Here is a 20,417-nt window from a genome sequence, read left to right on the forward strand (position 1 = left end):
GTCAAGCAGTGGAGGAAGAAGGAACGTCGCTCCTCTCTCACCCTCACGGACTTTATTATCACCATTATTATTACTGCACTACCATTAGCCCTATGGTTCAGCTTGCTTTACTCTCGTATCTTTGGCTCTGGTAAGTAACTGAACTTTTATTTTAGATGTAAGTTTTTTTAATAGTAAAGTAAGAAGGAAAGTATATATATATATATATATATATATATATATATATATATATATATATATATATATATATATATATATATATATATATATATATATATCATGTAGATCCACAATGAAAACGTGGATAAGATAAATCTTGATAAAATCACACAGGGAAACAATGGAGCACCTTGCTTTCGTCTTTATTCCCTGTGATTTTATCAATATATATATATATATATATATATATATATATATATATATATATATATATATATATATTAGTGATAAATGTCACATCCTCATTTAGAAGAGGATGGGATGTTGCGGATTCGTAAAACTTGGGATTTTTATAGCATTTTATAATATCAATATTTATATCATACATATATATTTTATCACACACACACACACACACACACACATCAACAGTGATGAACTGGCTTATCGGGAATTCGGTCATTTTCCCGACTGGACAACTTCCGACATTTTGGTGTCATCAGTATTAAGCATGGTGCACCTGATGATTTTTACATCAGTAGATTCTACGGGGATATATTGGTAATATATTCGTAAGGTACACAATGGGGGTTAAGTTTAGACTCTTAATTCAAATACATCTTAGGTGTTCTTAGAAGGAGAGGTGGTGCGGTCTTTCTTACGGTGTCTGTGTCGGGTGAGGCCAAAGAGAAAAATTAATATTTAGATGTCAAACTGAATTGAAATCTAGATGAGAATTTACTTGAAAAGTAAGTACAGATATCAAAATTATGATATATATTCACCACTGGAATGTCCTATCAGATCAGTAATTTGAAAAATGATCCGGTGATCGAACATAATTTGGCGTGAAGCTTCAAGCCGTGATGATCTTCCACCTAGTGCACATATTTATATTTTCTTTTACTTTTTGTTTTTAATTTGATCCTCTGCGCCACTGATCGGCTCGTTAGCTGCATGGGCGGTCGGTCACGTCTCTATTAGGAACTGTTGGCAAGCACTTGCTTCAGAATGTATCTGTACTTGTGCCAGTGTTGGTCAAGTCTGGTCTTGAAAGAGCTCACACTTGGTGCCGTCACAACACTCTCTGGCAGAGTGTTCCAAGAATTTACAGTTCTCACTCCGAAAAAGTGTGCCCTCGCAATTTTCTGAACTTGTGACTTCAAACCTTATGCTGTGACCTCTAGTGCGGCGGGATTCCGCCAGCTCCAGGTATGGACACACGACTGAGATATTTTAATTTCAATTAAATCACCCCGCACGTGTCAATAGTATATGATGACAGTTGCAGGTTTTCTAATCTCTCTGGGTAACTGAGGTGCCGTAGGGCAGGCACTAGTCTGAGGGCCCTACTTTTGACATTTTCAATCAACTTTCAGTCCCTATCATATCTCGGGAATCAGTACTCCAGACGGGGAAGCACCTCACTCTTATAAGACCCACCTTATTCTCACAATGGCCCGAGAACTTCAGTTCGTTGTCCACATACTCAACCAGGTCCTTTTCACCTTTGGTCCCTATTAATGCTGCTTCTCTCTCCTGTTGGGACATGTGATACGCCTCCTTACTGTTGGTATGACCTAGGTGCATCCTCTTAAACTTTGTGACATTGAATTTTAACAGTCATTTCTTCGACCACTTTTGAAGCTGACAGAGATCTTTCTATACTTCTTCACAGTCCATTTGGTTCAATTTTTCGTGAATAACTTGGTACCGCCTCAGTTTTTTCGTCAATCTTCTTTTTTACCTTGTCCGTAACTCTGGGCCTGGGTAATGTTTCGGTCCCGTGTGTGTGTGTGTGTGTGTGTGTCCCAAAATAACATGAGAACGGGTTTGCGGATAGATTTTTGGTGCAAATCGCGTGAACATTTCTCAAGTAGGTCCATGGTGACAGTTTTCACCATGATAATCCATAAGAGATTAAAGATGTTTAAAGAAAACGATGACATGGCACAGTTTCCAGCAGTGACCACATTAATTTCGTTACAGAATCATTACTTCGATATTTGCCCTACCACTACTATGGTAACGGTTCGCGGGAAATGTTTGCCTTTGCTTGAATGAAGTTTACGATACTGTATGTTATACAGTTCTTTCAATTATCGTGTTTCTTACCAATGTTCATTATTTTTCTTTTTTAATAAAATTTTCTGCTTTCGTACTTCTTTATGTTCAACTATCTCATTTTCTTTTGTTTCATCGTCAATTTCTTTTTTTTTTGCGGCATAATTATTATTTAATTTTTTTTTTTTTTTTTTTTTGCTACCCGGTATATCGTTTGTGCATTTTTGCAGTTTTATTATTTCCCTCGATTTTTTATCTCATTTATCATCAAATTTAATTACAGAACTTTGCTAAACAGTTTCATTTTTTTTTGTTCATCAGAATTCTAGTTTGTTTTATTTGCGAATGGTCAGGTTCTGATTTTTTTGTCGTTATCAGATTTCTTATTTACTTTATCGTTACTTTCTTCGTGTTTATTTTCTTTATCATCATTTCGTCTCTACTTTTAAATTCACTCTGCCTTGATCTACTCTTAAGAGATTCTTATGTAAGATTTTTAACCTTAAGCAAGTGATGCTACAAGGATGACGGTCTCAAAGGGCGCCTAAACTACACCCAGACTATACCATTATTAATACGTATACGCTATCTGACGACTATTTGTGAGAAATAAATTAACATACGAACCTTTGAGAAATCTGAAGCATCAAAACAAAGATTTCTGTCACAATAACGCAGGAAACAGCGACGATTTTATTCTTTCAAAAAATCGTAAACCGTACAAACTCGGACTAGAGGGTTACACACACAGTGGACAGTTGATGTACAATGTGTGGTTGAAACTTATACCACTGAGTGACTTTGTTGATTATGACTAAACCAAGTACTGGAGCCTACTAGTTGTCGTTTATTTTCTCTTTGTCAATCAATCAAGAGACTTATTATTATTACAATTATTATTAACTAAGACTCCTCATAACCTGTATGTTTTAACCCACTTCCCTTTAACCGTTACACCTGGAACGTAAACAAACATCCATGTACTGTACAACAATATTGACTGGCAGAGGAAAATCTGGCTCACTTTCACACTCTTGAATTGAGTGAGAGAGAGAGAGAGAGAGAGAGAGAGAGAGAGAGAGAGAGAGGACTACAAGTTTTATAATAGAAAACTTGTGTTGACTCCTGAGCTTCCTCATACTTGCTAGAAAATGGATAATGCTGGGTTTTGTTAGTTACGGCTTTGTTATATTGTAGTGGAGTCCTCCTAAGTGTTGTTTTTTTCGTTTTATCCGTTCAGAAATTACTCTACAGTACAAATGCAGCTATAAAAATAGGTACACCACAGTAGTTCAGGTACAATAGTCTTGGCACAAGAATAGTAGTGTTATGCCGAGGCATAATTGGGGATTATAATGTTTGTAAACTAAGTATTTTGATTATTTTCTATTCCAAGCAGCAGTTATTTTGACAGCTTTAGGAAGACTTTCTTCTCTATTGATGTATTGCCGTTGTGTGGATTTTCTAGAATGTACTGTATCATTTTTGTTATGATTTACTTCTTATTGTAAGTCTTGATCAGAGTAGAATGTACTAGAACTTCCCAGACTTGTCTGGATTGTGCTATGGTGTTCTAGGATCGTCTGATGAGGCATAAAAGCTGCAGCGTGCGACGCCTAGTCAGCGCTAGGTGGATAGCCCACCTCTTATTTTCTTCCACTTTACTTCCTGTTTCATAACTTTCCTTCTATCTTTCCTCTTCTCTCCCTTCCCATGGCAAACCATTGCCATTTTATCTTCATTATCATCATCAACATCCTAGTCAGCTAGTCGACCGTTTCTGTGAAGTACAAGCCTAGTAGGACAACTGAAGATAAATGTTGTGCACGGATTGTGGAATTGTTGTGAGCAATATAAAAGTGAAAAGACTAAGGAATTGTACACTGGTAGTGTGCTGACTATACTGTATATTCGAAGTGGGGAGTCCAGCTGTGACTACGTTACCCTGTGAACAGTGTTGTGAAGAATTAGTGATCATTAAAGCAGACTACAGTACACAACTGTGTTTCAGTGACCTGGTGGAAATCTACCTGCTTGTTGTTTGCCTGTACACTGATACCGATCGTCGGGAAATTATCGGAGACTGGCGGGACAGTCAGTGGTAATTTGACGTCACTTGTGATATATCTACTGCTTCTGTACATACGACCTGGCCTCTGGTAACCAGCAGTGGACGCTGGGTAAGCAGTGAAAGGAGGGGTCGTAAGAGTAGTTTAGGTACAGGTACAGGTACAGTAGTTTAGGTACGAGAACAGTAGTTTACACAGGTACAGTAGTTTAGGTACAGCAATGTAGTACAGGTAGGGGTACAGCACTTTAGTTTAGGTAGAAATACAGACAACAAAATTAATACAGGTTACAGACACAGTATAGATCAGGAACAGGTAAGGACACCGTATTTGTTAGGTAAGGTTAGGTTAGATTAGATTAAATAAAGTTAGATTATGTTAGGTTAGGTTAGTGCTCTATTCTCTCACGATCTGTAATTGGGTAGCTTCTCGTTATACGCTTCTTCGTTACAGTCACTCATCACCACACCATCAACGCAGTTCATTAATTTGGGGGTTATTCTTCTCGTTTATCATCACCATCCGTCCTCACACACGCGCCAAGGTGCAGTAGTATACGTTTAGTGGGAAACATTATTCGTTTAGTCCATCCACGTTCCTGAATCATATTATTATACTCGTTAATCATTCGTTAAACGTGTTAGACCTGTCGTTCTCTTGTAGCACCGTAGTTTGGTAGTTAGTAGTTGTATGTTGGGAAGTGTGTGTATGTGGTCGTTATGTGTAGATCGAAAAAAAAAGCCACTACTGACACTGCCATCAAGTTCACTAAATTTATGCATTGTAACTTCCTATCCCTGGTATCAGATCACTTAACATGGTACGTGCAGTTGTGTTCAAAATTCCCTGATCACTTGGCAATATTTAGCATCTACTTGTAGGTTATTATACTGTATATGATTAGTTTACTGTACAGTATATGTAATAACGCTGCATTGCATGACATTATTTCGGAACCACAAAGTGAAAAAAAAATGATAAAAATAACAATCTGATAAAAGACGTTAAAATTGCAATCCCCTCAGGGCCCTCACTCATCTAGCCTCAAATACAGTAATTACCAGATATTGCCAAATGTCCAGGGAATTTTGTCCCCAACTGTACATCCTAATAATCTTTGGTATCAGTATCACCAAAACTATCAGGTCAAACGATCATTAAAGCTAGCTTGTGAAATTTGATCACTTCTATAGAGTCAAGTTGATCAAATAAATGACCAGCTTGATAATAATCGACCACCGTCTATGATTTACACAACCTGATAATTTCTGGCATCAAGATCATCATGCATGCTTCTAATGTTACACTGGGTCACCACCTCTGGTTATCAACATCACCAAATCTGGTACATCTCACTTAACAGCTCCTGGTTTGGTAATAATTTCCAGCGTTAAAACTCAAAATTGATTAAGTAATTAGATTATCAAGCCTTCGGGCATCAGGGACTTGGGAGGATAGGAGGGAGGGGAAGGGTAGTGTGGGTGGAAGGGAAGGGTGGAGGGGAAGGGAAGGGTGGAGGGGAAGGGAAGGGTGGAGGGGAAGGGAAGGGTGGAGGGGAAGGGTAGTGTGGGTGGAAGGGAAGGGTGGAGGGGAAGGGTAGTGTGGGTGGAAGGGAAGGGTGGAGGGGAAGGGAAGTTAGCAGACAATAATTTTACCACTAGAAACCCAAGGTCAAACATGGAGGTCACATTTTAGTTAATTTGATTGGGATTTTTTTTTTAATTCTCAATATCACCAAAACTAAAAGGTCATAGTTCAAAGGTCAAGGTCATTTTACGTGTGGCTTTGACTGTTCCTCTCACCAGACGTTTTACAATAAAAATTATGATCACATTGTTCATCTGTTTACTTATGGGCGAGTATATGTGATGATGATGATGATGATGATGATAATAATGATGATAATAATGATAATGATTTTGTTGATGATGAAAATAATGATGATGATGATTTTGTTGATAATAATAATAATAATAATAATAATAAGATTCAATACGAAGTCAAAGCTAAGTATATGAAGAAAGTACAGTTTGTAGGTATACTGTAGATGCTTCCCGCTCTTGAACACTAATTCTATCTTCCGTTGTGGTTTTAGATAGATATATAGATACTTTTATTTATGACAACATGGGAGGAAGAATATCATGGTGACTGTTGAATCGAAATATAAATAAAATGTTGAAACTAAACTAAACAATTCCCAGTACTATGTCGGGTCATTACCCTACAGTACACAGTCTTGGGTGAACGAGAAGTGGAGATAATTTTAGTCATTGTTTTTCACCGTAAATATTAAAGTCGTGTATATTTATTTTTATTTTTTTTTTCTGGTACGTATTATAATTTAAGGTGTTTAAATAATCACCTTTGAGTAACTAGTAAATGTATATATGATGTTTTCTTTACAATTTCTTGTCTGTTTTGCCATTAAATCACCGTTGAAGCACAGTGATTAGATTATAACGTCAGTAATCTAATACTTTTAATAACTAGAAGTGTAAAACTTGTCCCCTCGCTCTATGAACACGTGCAACCTACTCATGAAATGTAAATTTGGCAAGATAAATATGGTGTAGTGGACTTCTTCCCTACAACTGCGTAGCCGCAGCCACCAGCTGCTACCATCTTCCCTAGCCACCAAACTAGCGGCCCAGGCGGCGGCGTCACCAGATGCCACAGTATCCTAGCATCGGAACCAAAGACCGGCGACTTTCTCGGGTTTTCCCAACATGACTCATAGATGACTCACGGCTGCTGGGTATATAAGCTCTGTCTCTCCATTGAGATTCATTCTGGCCCATCTTCCTGAACACGCAACACCTACTCCAGCGAGCTCCACGCTGTCCAGCTTTCATTCAACCTGGAGGCCAGCAACAGGCAACATCTTCTCTAACGAAGCTCCTGCACATCTACCTCCTTCAACACGCTACTCACCGAGCGTGTCTACTGAGCAGCTCCTCACCACACGGCACCTCCATCACCAGACTGTCTATCATATAACTTATATTATATAAGAAAACCACCTTAGAGTTTCCATCCATCCTGAGTGCTAGACAACATTATACCACGTAACCCTACAATGGAACAGTGTTGAAATTGTAGCTACACGTGTGCTGTGTGTGTGTTGCTGTCCGGGAATACAAAATAGTTATAACTTCAAAATTAAACTCGGTAAATTATGAAATATATCCTATAACGGTGTTTCTATATAATATAGTCCCGCTACCCGAGTAATGATAATTAATATAGAAAATAATCGACCTATCATTCCTTACTGACTTTTGAAAAAAATAATAATAATAAGCTAGGAATAAGATGTACTTGATAGGTAGAAAAAAGGAAAAAGAACTTAGAACTTTTAAAATTATTATTCTCGTTACTTGTGAGTATTAAGTTGCCTGTTTCGGGTAGACAGTGACGACAGTGAATGGCGGGAAATCAGTGGGAAATTTTTTTTGTCAGTCGATTAATTCATCGATCGATTACTTGGTCAGTCAGTGAATACAACGCTCGCCTCCTGTTTCAGAGGTCGGTGGTTCGATTTATGGGCACTCCCAGTTCACCCAGCTGTAAATGGGTACCTAAGTTTACAACTTGGGAAAATGAAGGCAATCAAGAGCGGTACCGGCCATGCTGCCTCCTTGTGTACCAAAGGCTTAGTATACAGTGTGCTGCATCCACACTGTCCCTTATGGGCAGTCATGACTATGGGACCCAATTTTACTTACCATCTATAGTCTTGTGGTTGATGGCAGCGGTTGGTGGCCGATGGTGCGTAAAGGGGAGTGTGATCGGGCATTGAGGTTATTAATAAACTTAAGATAAAGATAATCATAATAATCTTAACACCAACTGGGACTGAGTTATCATATTACTGCTACACTTGGCCACATTTCTCTTCCACTCCGCTTCTCACCTCTGTCTCCTCCCTGACACGCAACAGCCTCCTCACCATCACCAGTGTCACTTATATTGACTTTAGCTCACCACAAACCGCTGTAACTGCACAAAAAATAGTTATAAAGCTAAATTCAATTTGTTTCAAGAGAGCAACACCAGGGAGCTGTACAGTACGTTGATTGGTTCAAAAACAATGTGTCGCGCGCGGAGATTGGCCGTTTTATCACATTCCTCAAGGTAAACTCACAGCTCGACTGGCCGCCAGGCAATTTCGGCGATCGACACATACGCATTTATTAGACTTCCGACCATACTTACAGGTTTTTGGCCGTGGTGGTGTTTAGCATGTTCTTCCTGGTATATCATCTGTATGTTTTTGTAATTAGGTCCCTAGCCACCAGCACGAGAGAGAGAGAGAGAGAGAGAGAGATGGAAGATGACTCTGAGCAACAAAACAGAGAAGGAAACAATACGCGTTGTAGCAGGATAGTAAACATGACATCTGCTGCCTGCTCCATCTACCTCATTCCTGTGGCTGTTAACTTTTCGACAAATTAAGTGAGTTGTAGGACGATTATTTTTTTTCCCACTACAAAAATAAAATCATCCTTAGCAGTATATTATGTGTGTGTGTGTGTGTGTGTGTGTGTGTGTGTGTGTATGTGTTTGTGTGTGTGTGTGTGTGTGTGTGTGTGTGGAGATACAACGCTCACTGTCTTAGGTAATCACAGTGATCCAGCTGAGGAAGTGAAACCGGTCGAGTTCAGTGCCAACCATACCAACTACATGTGTACCAGAGGCTTAGTATACAGTTACCAGCAGCCACACTACCACTCAGGGGTAGCCAGGCTTAAGGTACCAACGTACATTTAGATAAACATGCTTAGGTACAGTGCATACTATTTTTTTTCCTCCTGCCAGCAACACATTTCCTTATTGAATTCTTTAATGGTAAGATTTTCAATGAATTCTGCACTTTCAGTGACCTGCTATAAAACATTTTAATTATTTCTCTTTCTCTCTTTTTAAGACTCACTGTTCAAGTGTCTCTTCAGCTCACTCATTTAAGACTGTCTTAATGTTCAAACGTCTCTCTCTCTCTCTCTCTCTCTCTTTCTCCTTCAAAACTACTCACTATTTAAGCGTCTCTCTCTTTCTCTCTCTTCTTTAAGGCTATTTCACTGTTTAAACATCTCTCTCTCTCTCTCTCTCTTCTTTAAGGCTATTTCACTGTTTAAACATCTCTCTCTCTCTTCTTTAAGGCTATTTCACTGTTTAAACATCTCTCTCTTTCTCCTCTTTAAGGCTATTTCACTGTTTAAACATCTCTCTCTTTCGCTCTCTTCTTTAAGGCTATTTCACTGTTCAAACGTCTCTCTCTCTCTCTCTCTCTCTCTCTCTCTTCTTCAAATCTCCTCACTATTTTAGCATCTCTCTCTTTCTCTCTCTCTTTATGAAATTTTCCTTGTGTAATATGAAGATTCAATTACAGATAGAGGACGGAAAACGAGATATAATTAATTATTTGCTAGAGCACATGATGAGTTGAATTAATTGAACTGAACTGACAATGTGATGCTTAAGACTTAATTTTATATTTATTATTTAAAACGTAAAGATAAACAGAAGAATATATGAACAGTTATTGTCTTAATTATAATATACTGGCGAACATTAATAAAATACGAATTGAGAAGAGACAATATCAAACTAGTATATGATAAAAGATTGACAAACAGATGAGAAAGAAAGAGAGAAAGAAGGAGAATAATACGGAAAAGGTTAATAGAATAAGGAAGGACGGATTACCGAGAGGTGAGTTGACAAAAAACACGAGAAAAAGAGGAGGAAAGAGAGGAAATGAATAACAGTCGACGCAGGAGAAATATGAATGATAGGAAGACTTACAAGACGAATGGAAAAACAAAATCAAGTAAGAGCGATATATACTGTAGAGAGAGAGAGAGAGAGAGAGAGAGAGAGAGAGAGAGAGAGAGAGAGAGAGAATAAAATAATGCAGACTACAGATTCTTCGGAAGCGTATAGGGAAGACTAAAGCGATAAATAATAATATACTACGTAATAATATAATATGGAATAAATAGGAATGAGAAACACGAGAGTAAAAGTAGAAAATACCGATAAAAATAAATTAGAAAATTATTAATACTGTCTGTTCGCATAAAAGGTTTATTTTTGTGAGTTGGGGGGAGGGAGGGGGGTTAAATTATTTTCCATTATTTCTTTTCTACTATTTTTTTTCTCAACTCTCATGTTATTCACCTCCCCCCAAACATTCTTCAACTCTTGTGTTTCCTTTGAACTTTTCTCTACAACATTTCTCTCATATCTCACGCTCTTTTGAATTCACATCGAGTAATGAGAAAAGATTGTGAGGTTGTTGGCTGTGGAGTTGTTGGCTGTGATGCTTTGTAGGGCTGTTTGCTGAGAGGCTGTGGAGCTGTGAGTTGTTTGCTGAGAGGCTGTGGAGCTGTGAGTTGTTTGCTGAGAGGCTGTGGAGCTGTGAGTTGTGTGCTGTGAGGTTGCGGTGATAACAAAAACAAGAGATGTAAACAGAGAAAGAGGAAAGTTGACCAAAGAAAACGAGGATTGTGGGAAGTTCAATAAAGAAAATGGGAAATAACAGGAGGAAAATGGGAAACGGGGATGAAAGTAAAAGAAAACAGAAAAGGGGGAAAAGAAACGATAACAAAGATAAAGAGACATTGACACAGAGAATGGGGGAAAAGATAAACAAAATGGAGATGAGAAAGAGAACTAGAGATATGAGAAAGAAATCGGGAGATTGGAAAAAATGGGAAACAGGAGAAAGAAAATGGAAATAGGAGACAAAAATAGGAATTAGGAGACAAAATAGGAGATAGGAGACAAAAAATAGGAAATATATCAATTACTTATAATTTAAGATAACAAATAAACAAATCATATGGTGGTCGGCTACACACTGGACTGCTTAAGAGGTGATGAAATAACCGCAGCTTGTACGGAAATTCCATAGTACAAAGTTGTCGCCAGGGCAGAGTAGAAATCGTTTTTTCTTCATCAGTAAGTGACAGTGACAGTGTTAAGGAGCTGCTAACACAGCCAAATTTAGTTAATTTTAGTTGAGCTTAATGCAGTTTAGTATTAGCCGGGGAAATTAGGAACTATTTAAATGTAGCTTACGTCAGGAATAATTTGTTCTGCGTCGGTGAATTAGGTCAGTGATGGAGTGACGCATAGAGCAACTCAGCGTGTGTCCACCTTTGTGCTGCAGCCATAAGTGAGTCAGATCTGTTCCACATCTCCTATACAGAGATTTTTATCCCTCATAATTTTCACTTATTGGCAGACTAAGTGTAAATACTATTCTTGTTACAAGTTTAAAAACTTTGGTTGTTGACATGCAGTAATAACATGATAACGACAACACATCTCCAGTTTCAAGGAAAAAATATTTGGTAGAACTTTGAATCTTCATCTACCTGTCGCGGCATAAATGAATCAGAACCGTCATCACATCCCAGGGTACGATGAACGATGCCTGAGGGGATGGGGTTGTACGTACTAGTGCCTTGTGTGTGTGTGTGTGTGTGTGTGTGCGTGTGTGTATGTGTGTGTGTGTGTTTTTGAGAACATGTGTATTTATATATATGTATGTTGGAATGTACAGGAGTACGTACGCCAGTGTGTAAAATATCGTGAGTGTTTAAAGGTGGTGAACCGCCTGTAGCAGGAAGCTGGCTCTCTACCTGACAATGACAGGGGGAGAACATTGATTTAAAGCTATCAGAAAAGGGGTATTAATGGCCTCTTGAAAGGTGAAAACTAATTGAAAAAAAGATTAATTATATCTTAAAAAGAACGAAAACTAGCACACGAAAGACGAATGCTATGTGTAAAATGGTTCGAGTTTCTAGAAAATAGATTAGAAACTATTAGAAAGGGGTTATAAACTACCTGACGAGGGGAAGAACTTACTGTAGAAGGAGGGAACAAAAATATTAAGAAAAAGGATGAGAACCACTGGAAAAGGGTGGAAGCTACCTGGAAAAAGGGAAGACCTTCACGCCGAAGCAGAGAGCCACCTACCACAGAAGAAAGAGGCGGCTGTTAAGGTGAAAATATAAAGTTAAGAGGGTTGACTTGGGCACTGTTTAAGAGGGTGCAGTGTGGCGTATTAAAGGTGAACCCTACACACACTCACAGACACACACCCGCCACTACGTTAAACCAGCACCTCCATAAGCTCAAGTCATCTGAAATGCCCCCGATTTCACTCTGCTTCCTTGTTACTACTGCCAGCGCTGTTACTATTTGTGCTGTTGCTTGTGACTATCTTCATTCCTATTGCTGCTGTTATTATTATTATCATGTTGTTGTTACTGTCGTTGTCTGTGTCTGGTGAAGTTGATGCTTGTGTTGTACAGTAGTGCTACTACTTGTACGTCTTTTTTTCCTATTACTGTATCACTAATACTACTACTACTACCCATTTTTGCAGCTTACTCCCAAGGAAATTCTTAATATATACACAATATTTTGCATTATACCACAGAGGCATAACCTTTGACACCGTCTCATTATATATCGATATTCCATCAGATTACTTCGACAGGCTTGCAGATATTACACCGACAGATCACCAAAATACAGTGGTATGAATATGGATGTCTTACGGTATTCGAACCCATAGAGCTCTCAAACAGTCTTCTACCAGTACGGCATTTAATTTTCGATACTGTTACCATGTATATATTATAATATTATCAGTGCTATTAATATTTGCCCTATTGACTCACATATTTTTATAAAATGTCTGTACAGACACGCTTTGTCTAACTGTTACGAAGTGTGTCTCTTTTTATTTAACTGATTCGAATGATACTTAATTGTTTCAAGTTTTGAACTCCGTTCAAAATAATTTGAAAAGTAGTGGGAAAAAAGTGCAAAAAGTGGCACTGCTTAGTTTTACTGCTATTACTACAACTAGCTACTACTACTACTACTACTTATACTACTCCTGCTGCTGCTTTTATATTATTGTTGATCTCTCTCTCGCTCTCAACCTGAACTAAAGACTATTGGACCCCCTCAGAGAGAATATTCAACAAGTGTTCTTCACCTTTTTCCCAGCCAAAAAAAAAGGAAAGTTAATATTTTCCCAGGAAGTTTTTTTCCGAAAAGTAAACATTTTTCACCAAAAGTATGATGACGAAAGTTTGTAGTAGAGAGAGAGAGAGAGAGAGAGAGAGAGAGAGAGAGCTTATGCAACGTATGTTTGTGTATTTTTTTAACAAATGGAGTATGTAAACATTACGTACGCTTGTGAGTGTAGGTGTGTGCCTGTACATCTGTCTGTCTAAAGTGTGACGGGGAGTCGTAGGCATGAGGGGTGACGGTCTTGGCGCGACAGACATCTAACGTAACAGTATCTGGGTGATGATGACGGCTGAGACTTGACCCGTTACATCCCTTCCGCTGACAGGTCATTATCAGGTGTGTGTGTGTGTGATCTGTACACCTGATATGACACACCTATACCACGGTGCTATACGATCTTCACCTTCCCTAACACTTTAACGAGCATTTACACGCAAGAACCCAAGACATCGTTATTTATTTACACGCAAGACCATAAGATGTCTTTATTTATTTACACGTAAGAATTTGATCATTTACAGTGCACACAAAAACACACAAGAACGTAAGATATTATTTATTTACACACAAGAACGTAAGATATTATTTATTTACACACAAGAACGTAAGATATTATTTATTTACACACAAGAACGTAAGATATTATTTATTTACACACAAGAACGTAAGATATTATTTATTTACACACAAGAACGTAAGATATTATTTATTTACACACAAGAACGTAAGATATTATTTACACACAAGAACGTAAGATAGCATTGATCATATACACACAAGAACGTAATCTAATGATACAATTATACAAAAGAACGTAACACTACAATTTCTACATAGTAACGTAAATTATTAACAATAATTTACACAACAACGTAACTCTTTTACTCATATTTACACACACACAAGAACATAAGATTATAACCACCATTTACAGTGACGACAACAAATAAATAAATAAATAGCTAATTTACAGTACATGTAAAACCCTGATAAATTTACGGTCATTTACACACACACACATATGAACGTAAATGACGACGAAAGAACGCACATGTGTACACAATAAACTTTGGCGAAAAAACCCCCAATGAAATGGAAATAAAATGAAAGCTAAAAAATTACTTACAACAGTTATGAAAATATGATCTGTTATCTGTTAAGAGTTATCGTATCTGTCATTGTTATTGTACCATCTGTTGAAGTTACTGTACCATAAATAGTGCCACAAGCATCACCATAAACAGTGCCACAAGCATCGTTCCACAGAGAGAGAGAGAGAGAGAGAGGGGTCGCCGTTAGATCAATAAGACCAGCAGGGTTAATGTTCACCTCGGTATCGATTATTAAAAGGATAGGGGGAGGGAAGATGAGGAAAGGTGGGAGAGATGGAGGGGTGGTGAGGAGAGAGGTTGGGAGGGAAGGAATCGGGACGGGAAGGTATGGGGAAGGAGAAGAGAGTGTAAAGGAGGGAGGAAGGATAAGGAGTGAAGAGAGAGAGGTATGTTAAGTACTAAACTAAGCTAACCTAACCTAATTTCAACCAGCTTAGCATGACGACTAACCCCAACTTAACTAAGCTTACCTGAGCTAGGCCAAACCTAACCGAACTTGGCGTGGAGGGTGTAGGAGACGAGGAGGGTGTAGGAGACGAGGAGGGTGGAGGGTGAGGGGTGGAGGCGAGGGGTGAGGAGGAGGGAGGGTGAGGGGGAGGAGGTGTAGGGGCGGAGGGTGAGAAGGCAGGGAGGGGTGGAGGGTGTGGAGACGAGGGAGGGTGTAGGAGACGGAGGGAGGGGGTGTGATGGGGGCGAGGGGAGGGTGAGGGAGGGGTGAGGAGGGGGTGAGGGGGTGAGGAGGGTGTGGGGGGAGGGGGAGGGGGTGGGTGTGGACGGGGAGGGTGGGGAGGGTGGGAGGCAGGGAGGTGTAGGGGACGGGGAGGGTGGGAGTAGGGTGGGGAGGAGGAGGTTGTAGGGAGACAGGGGGGTGTGGGGGGGGAGGGTGTGGGAGGGTGTAGAGGAGGGTGTGGGGAGACGAGGAGGGGTGTGGGAGGGACGGAGGAGGTGTGCAGGAGACCAGGAGGGTGTGGGGGGAGAGAGGAGGGTGTAGGAGGGCAGGGAGGGGTGTAGGAGGCGAGGAGGGGTGTAGGAGACAGGAGGGGTGTGGGGGAGAGGAGGGTGTGGGAGGAGGAGGGTGTGGCGGACGAGGGGGAGGGTGTAGGGGCGAGGAGGGTGTGGGGCCAGGAGGGGTGGGGGAGGGGGAGGTGTGGGGCAGGACGAGATGCAGGGGTGTGGAGACAGAGGAGGGTGTGGGGACGGGCAGGAGGGTGTAGGGAGGCAGGGAGGGGTGTGTGGGGAGATGGCTGCTGTTTGGTGAAGGGCGAGGGAGGGGTGTGGAGGCAGAGAGGGGTGTGTATTGTGTAGGAGGCGAGATCTATAGTATTGTTTACTTTGTGTACTGTGTGTAGGTGCAAACAAAGGGTATTGGTAGTTTGGGGTAAATAAAATCATTACACAATAACACCACTGCACTACACTACACACTAACATCACTACACTAAACAATAACATCACTACACTACACTACACAATAACAACACTACACTACACAATGTACACAATGTACACCAACGAAACTACTCACATAATGACATAAAGATGAACAACATCTGCCTTCAAGACACCGTCTACGGTCAAACCAAAGTCACACTTATCGACTTCGGTCTAAGTTGTGATAAAAGAGAAGCAAACTCTTCCACCCCAGTCCCTGGAGACAACGGGTTCCGAGGCTGGATAGCGCCAGAGTTCTGCCAGACCGGGGGCAGTGAAGCTACCGACGTCTACAGTGTAGGTTACCTGGCCACGAGAATCCTGCCTGGAGGTACCTGGCAATATTTGTACCCCAGCGAGCTAAAATTATGGGTCAAGGAGGCCCAATCTCATGACGGAAGCCGCCGACCTTCGCTGGAGCAGGGGTTGAAAGCCACCCGCAGAGCCCTGTCACAGCTGCACCAGTGATCATCCCATTGGGGTGAAGTCTGCCCACACTACAACAACCCAACCCGCGACCCATCTATGTCCGCCACAGTGATCCACCTTAGATTAAAACTTAGATGATATAAATTTACATTTAACGAGTCACAATCAAGTGAGTCAATAACGTAATACAGTATAAGGTGTTAAAAAACTTGTAATTGTAAAATCAATCTAGTCATTGTCTGCTAAAATAACCATTGTGCAACCTCATTCTAAGTCCTAGGTTAGCTTAGTTAGCCAACAAACTCTGTAATATGTAAAACAAGGGGTGTCGTCCCCTTCTGTTTAACTCATTAAACTTCTTTTCCAACCTTTCCCCCCACGACTATATGTTGTGACTTCTCCATCCCTCATGTCTGGCTGTGCCTTGAGCCCCAGCATGCCTTCCATCCTTTCCCCACCTTAACCTAAAAAAAAAAAAGCCCATGCCCGGCCCACATGTTTATAACCAAGAGGTCAATATAAACGAGTGGCTGAGGGCACGTCAGTGTCTCTCCCCGTCACAGGTGAGACAAACTGAAAGGTGTCACTGGGTGGTGGTAGGATCACTGGGTGGTAGTGGTGTCATTGGGTGGTGGTGGTGGTGTCATTGGGTGTTGGTAGGGTCACTGGGTGGTAGTGGTGTCATTGTGTGATAGTGGTGTCACTGGATGGTAGTGGTGTCACTGGGTGGTGGTGTCACTAGATGGTAGTATAACTGGGCGGTGATGTGACTGGGTGATGGTGTCACTAGGTGGTGGTGTGTCACTAGGTGGTAGTGGTGTCACTAGGTGGTAGTGGTGTCACTGGGTGGTGGTGTCACTAGGTAGTGGTGTCACTGGGTAGTGGTGTCACTAGGTGGTGGTGGTGGTGTCACTGGGTGGTGGTTCAGCCACACCTTCACCATCCATCCAGCTTAACGATACTTCCCTCTCTAATGTTGCCCACTTTCAGTATCTCGGCTCCCACCTGTCCACCACCGTGGACATTGATGAAGAGATTCAGCATCGGATAAGATGTGCATCTCGAGCCTTTGACAGACTCTGTGCTCGTGTCTTCAGCTTCGGGGAGCTGAAATTATCTACAAAATTGCACGTATATCAAGCAGTGGTCCTCCCCACCCTGTTATATGGCAGCGAGACATGGGTCACATACAGGAGGCACCTCAAGGCACTTGAAATCTTTCACCAACGTAATGTACGTTACATCCTCCGAGTTCGTTGGGAAGACAAGAGAGCAAATGCCAGTATTCTCGGTGACACCAACTGTTGGGCATCAAGGCTACCATTATCCATAAACTTCTACGTTGGAATGGCCATGTTACCCGCATGGACGACAGTAGTCTGCCAAAGCAGCTACTTTACAGTCACCTAACGAATAGTAAGCGTAACTCTGGCGGGCAACTGAAACGGTATAGGGATAGTCTTAAGACAAACCTGAAAAAGTGCCAAATCGACCCCCTCACCTGGGAGACGATTACTCCACATCGTAACGCTTGGAGGAACACCACACGAGGTGTCAATATTTTCGAATTAGCCCGACTGCATACGGAGGCAAACAAGCGTCAGCGCCGGAAAGATGCTGCCGCCGCCCCTCCCGCACTAGATGTAGCCCTCCACACGTGCCACATCTGTGGACGACCCTGCCGGTCCCGTATCGGCCTCTCTAGTCACCTCAGAACTCACCAACGAAGGTGACATCCTTAATAAATCATATCATTGTATCATAGCTGGATGCTCGTCATACTCGATTCCGAGTGACAGCAAAGTAGTAGGTGTCACTGGGTGGTGATGGTGGTGTAATTGGGTGGTGGTGTCACCGGGTGGTGGTGTCACTGGGTGGTGGTGTCACTGGGTGGTGGTGTCACTGGGTGGTGGTGTCATTGGGTGGTGGTGTCACCGGGTGGTGGTGTAATTGGGTGGTGGTGGTGGTGTCACTGACGGTGGTGCAACGGGGTAGATTTTAAATTTGAATTTCCCTGGTCTTCATGGCGGGGAAGTCATTGATATGCTCGAAAAATACAAAATAAAGCCCTTGGAATTATCTTAGTCTGTCCCATAAGCACTGAAGTACTTAATATGAGGAAAGAAGTGAGTATACATAGTGTCAAAGATAAAATTATTTGAAGTTAACCTCTGATTGCCCTACGGCTATCCAGACAACAATGCTTCTAGGAAACTGCTAGAATATACGATTCATGAAACTGGTGAATCTAAATGGATCCAAACTACAGCTACACATATGAGGATGTTTGGACTAGACCATCTGTACAAAGCCGAGACACAGTAGTGCTTCATGCCACCCTGGCGGGCAGTTCCCTTCGATATCACAACACCCACGCACCCGCCTGAACGACTGACTACACATAATCCTTATCGCCAACACACTGCCAAAGTGAGAGCTCTTGAACACATATATAACCTACAAACTGTAAATAACATCACACAACCCATCTACACTGACAGCTCTCTTAACACTGACTGTTGGAGGGCTGGAAGTGCTCCCATTGTGACTCAGCCTAAAGGTAATGTAATAGAGAAAGGAGGTAGAATTAATAACTGGTCATCCACTCTACAAACTGAACTATTTGCCATACTCACAGCCCTGAAACTTGTTGACAGTCTCATTATCACTGACTCCTTATCCTTTAGATGGTGGTGTCTCTGGTAGGACGGTGCACCTCTGGTATCAATGGCCACACCTGTAATTATTGAAAGCCTCATGTTTGTTCAAAAAGGTCATTTACTGAATCAGACGCGACCCTCACCCACCACCACAATAACCAGACCACTGAGAATGAATTCTGAATACACAAAACCTGTCACACACACACACGGGAATTACGCCCCCAAGATCTTCGCGAATGAAGATACTGCAAAAACTGATACCAAGGGCTTATGCGAAAAGAGAGTGGGATAGGTTCCAATGCACAAAAAATACACATTTCGAGAAGAATAAACGATGTATTACTGCAATAAACATGAGATGATAAAGTCGATGACACCTGCACTGGATGTTCATGCTAGGTAAATAGCCTTCTCTGCCTTCTGACCTGGCTACTCGGGAATACTTATTGTCGAGTCTGTTCTCGAACAACAGACTTTTTTCTTACTTTTTTTTAATTTTGAGTTCAAGAGTCACAAACGACCCTTTCGTACTCTTTGTATCAGTTGCTGCTCTTCTCTTAGTGCAATGCACAGTGGTTTGTACCGAAGTCTGTCCACTGATGCCACACTCGGATCACTACTAAGCTGGTTCAATAAATCCACTTTCTAACTTGAAGGTAACACTTTCTTCTCCCTTTTAGTCTTAGATTCACTCGCTTCACCATCACTCACTTTCCTCTTAGGTGTCATGATTAGGTTCTTAGTAATCACAGAGCTGATGTTGATGTTGTAAGGTACAATTGTGCTAACCATTAAAAAGCTTTAGCGCGTATTTTAAGTTACTCGATGCACTAGAATGTATAGCGAGATACCAGAGCCATCTATTTGCGATGCGCAAACCATTTGTTTCCCCGGAGGAAGTTGGAAGAAGTGCGGCCGGGAATATGACTCACTAAACTCAGCTGCAAATAACCAAAACAGCGATTACAAAAACAACAACACCCCTCCATGCTCACAAACACACAATGAAACTAGACACATTATACAATAATACACATAAGCGTAGTCTGGATAATAAAATAATCCAAGTATACAAGACATAAAATACAATAAGGAATAAAACGAAACATAAATATTGCTTTAGATAATAATAAAACACACAGAAACCAAAAATGTGAGATTAAAAAAAAATATAAAATAATATTTGTAGGATAATAATTCTGTACAAGTGAACGAGAAACTTTTAAAACAAGACATAAAGAATCGGTTCAGATAAAATCCAGATTTACACTACATAATAAATATCAACAAACACCGAGAAGTACCAGACTGTGAGGTACCGAGTTATTCCTTATGATATCTTAATTTAAACAAACTTTGACCTTGATATTGAGAACTAGTCCCCGTGAACAGCAGTTATATTGACTAACATAATGACTGAGGGTGTC

The 20,417-nt window shown here is 40.8% G+C and overlaps 1 protein-coding gene across 1 annotated transcript in view; it reads left to right on the forward strand.

Annotated features, from left to right (window-relative positions):
* The window catches only part of LOC121872597 (cyclin-dependent kinase 12-like), a 112,880-nt gene continuing 92,463 nt past the window's right edge, over positions 1-20,417 (forward strand). Inside the window, exon 1 of the mRNA XM_042375447.1 lies at positions 1-130. The gene's annotated coding sequence lies outside the window, so the exon portion shown is untranslated. The remainder of the gene's footprint in view (positions 131-20,417) is intronic.

The sequence above is a fragment of the Homarus americanus genome, unplaced genomic scaffold (assembly GCF_018991925.1).
Source record: "Homarus americanus isolate GMGI-L3 unplaced genomic scaffold, GMGI_Hamer_2.0 scaffold39155, whole genome shotgun sequence".
NCBI lineage: Eukaryota > Metazoa > Arthropoda > Malacostraca > Decapoda > Nephropidae > Homarus > Homarus americanus.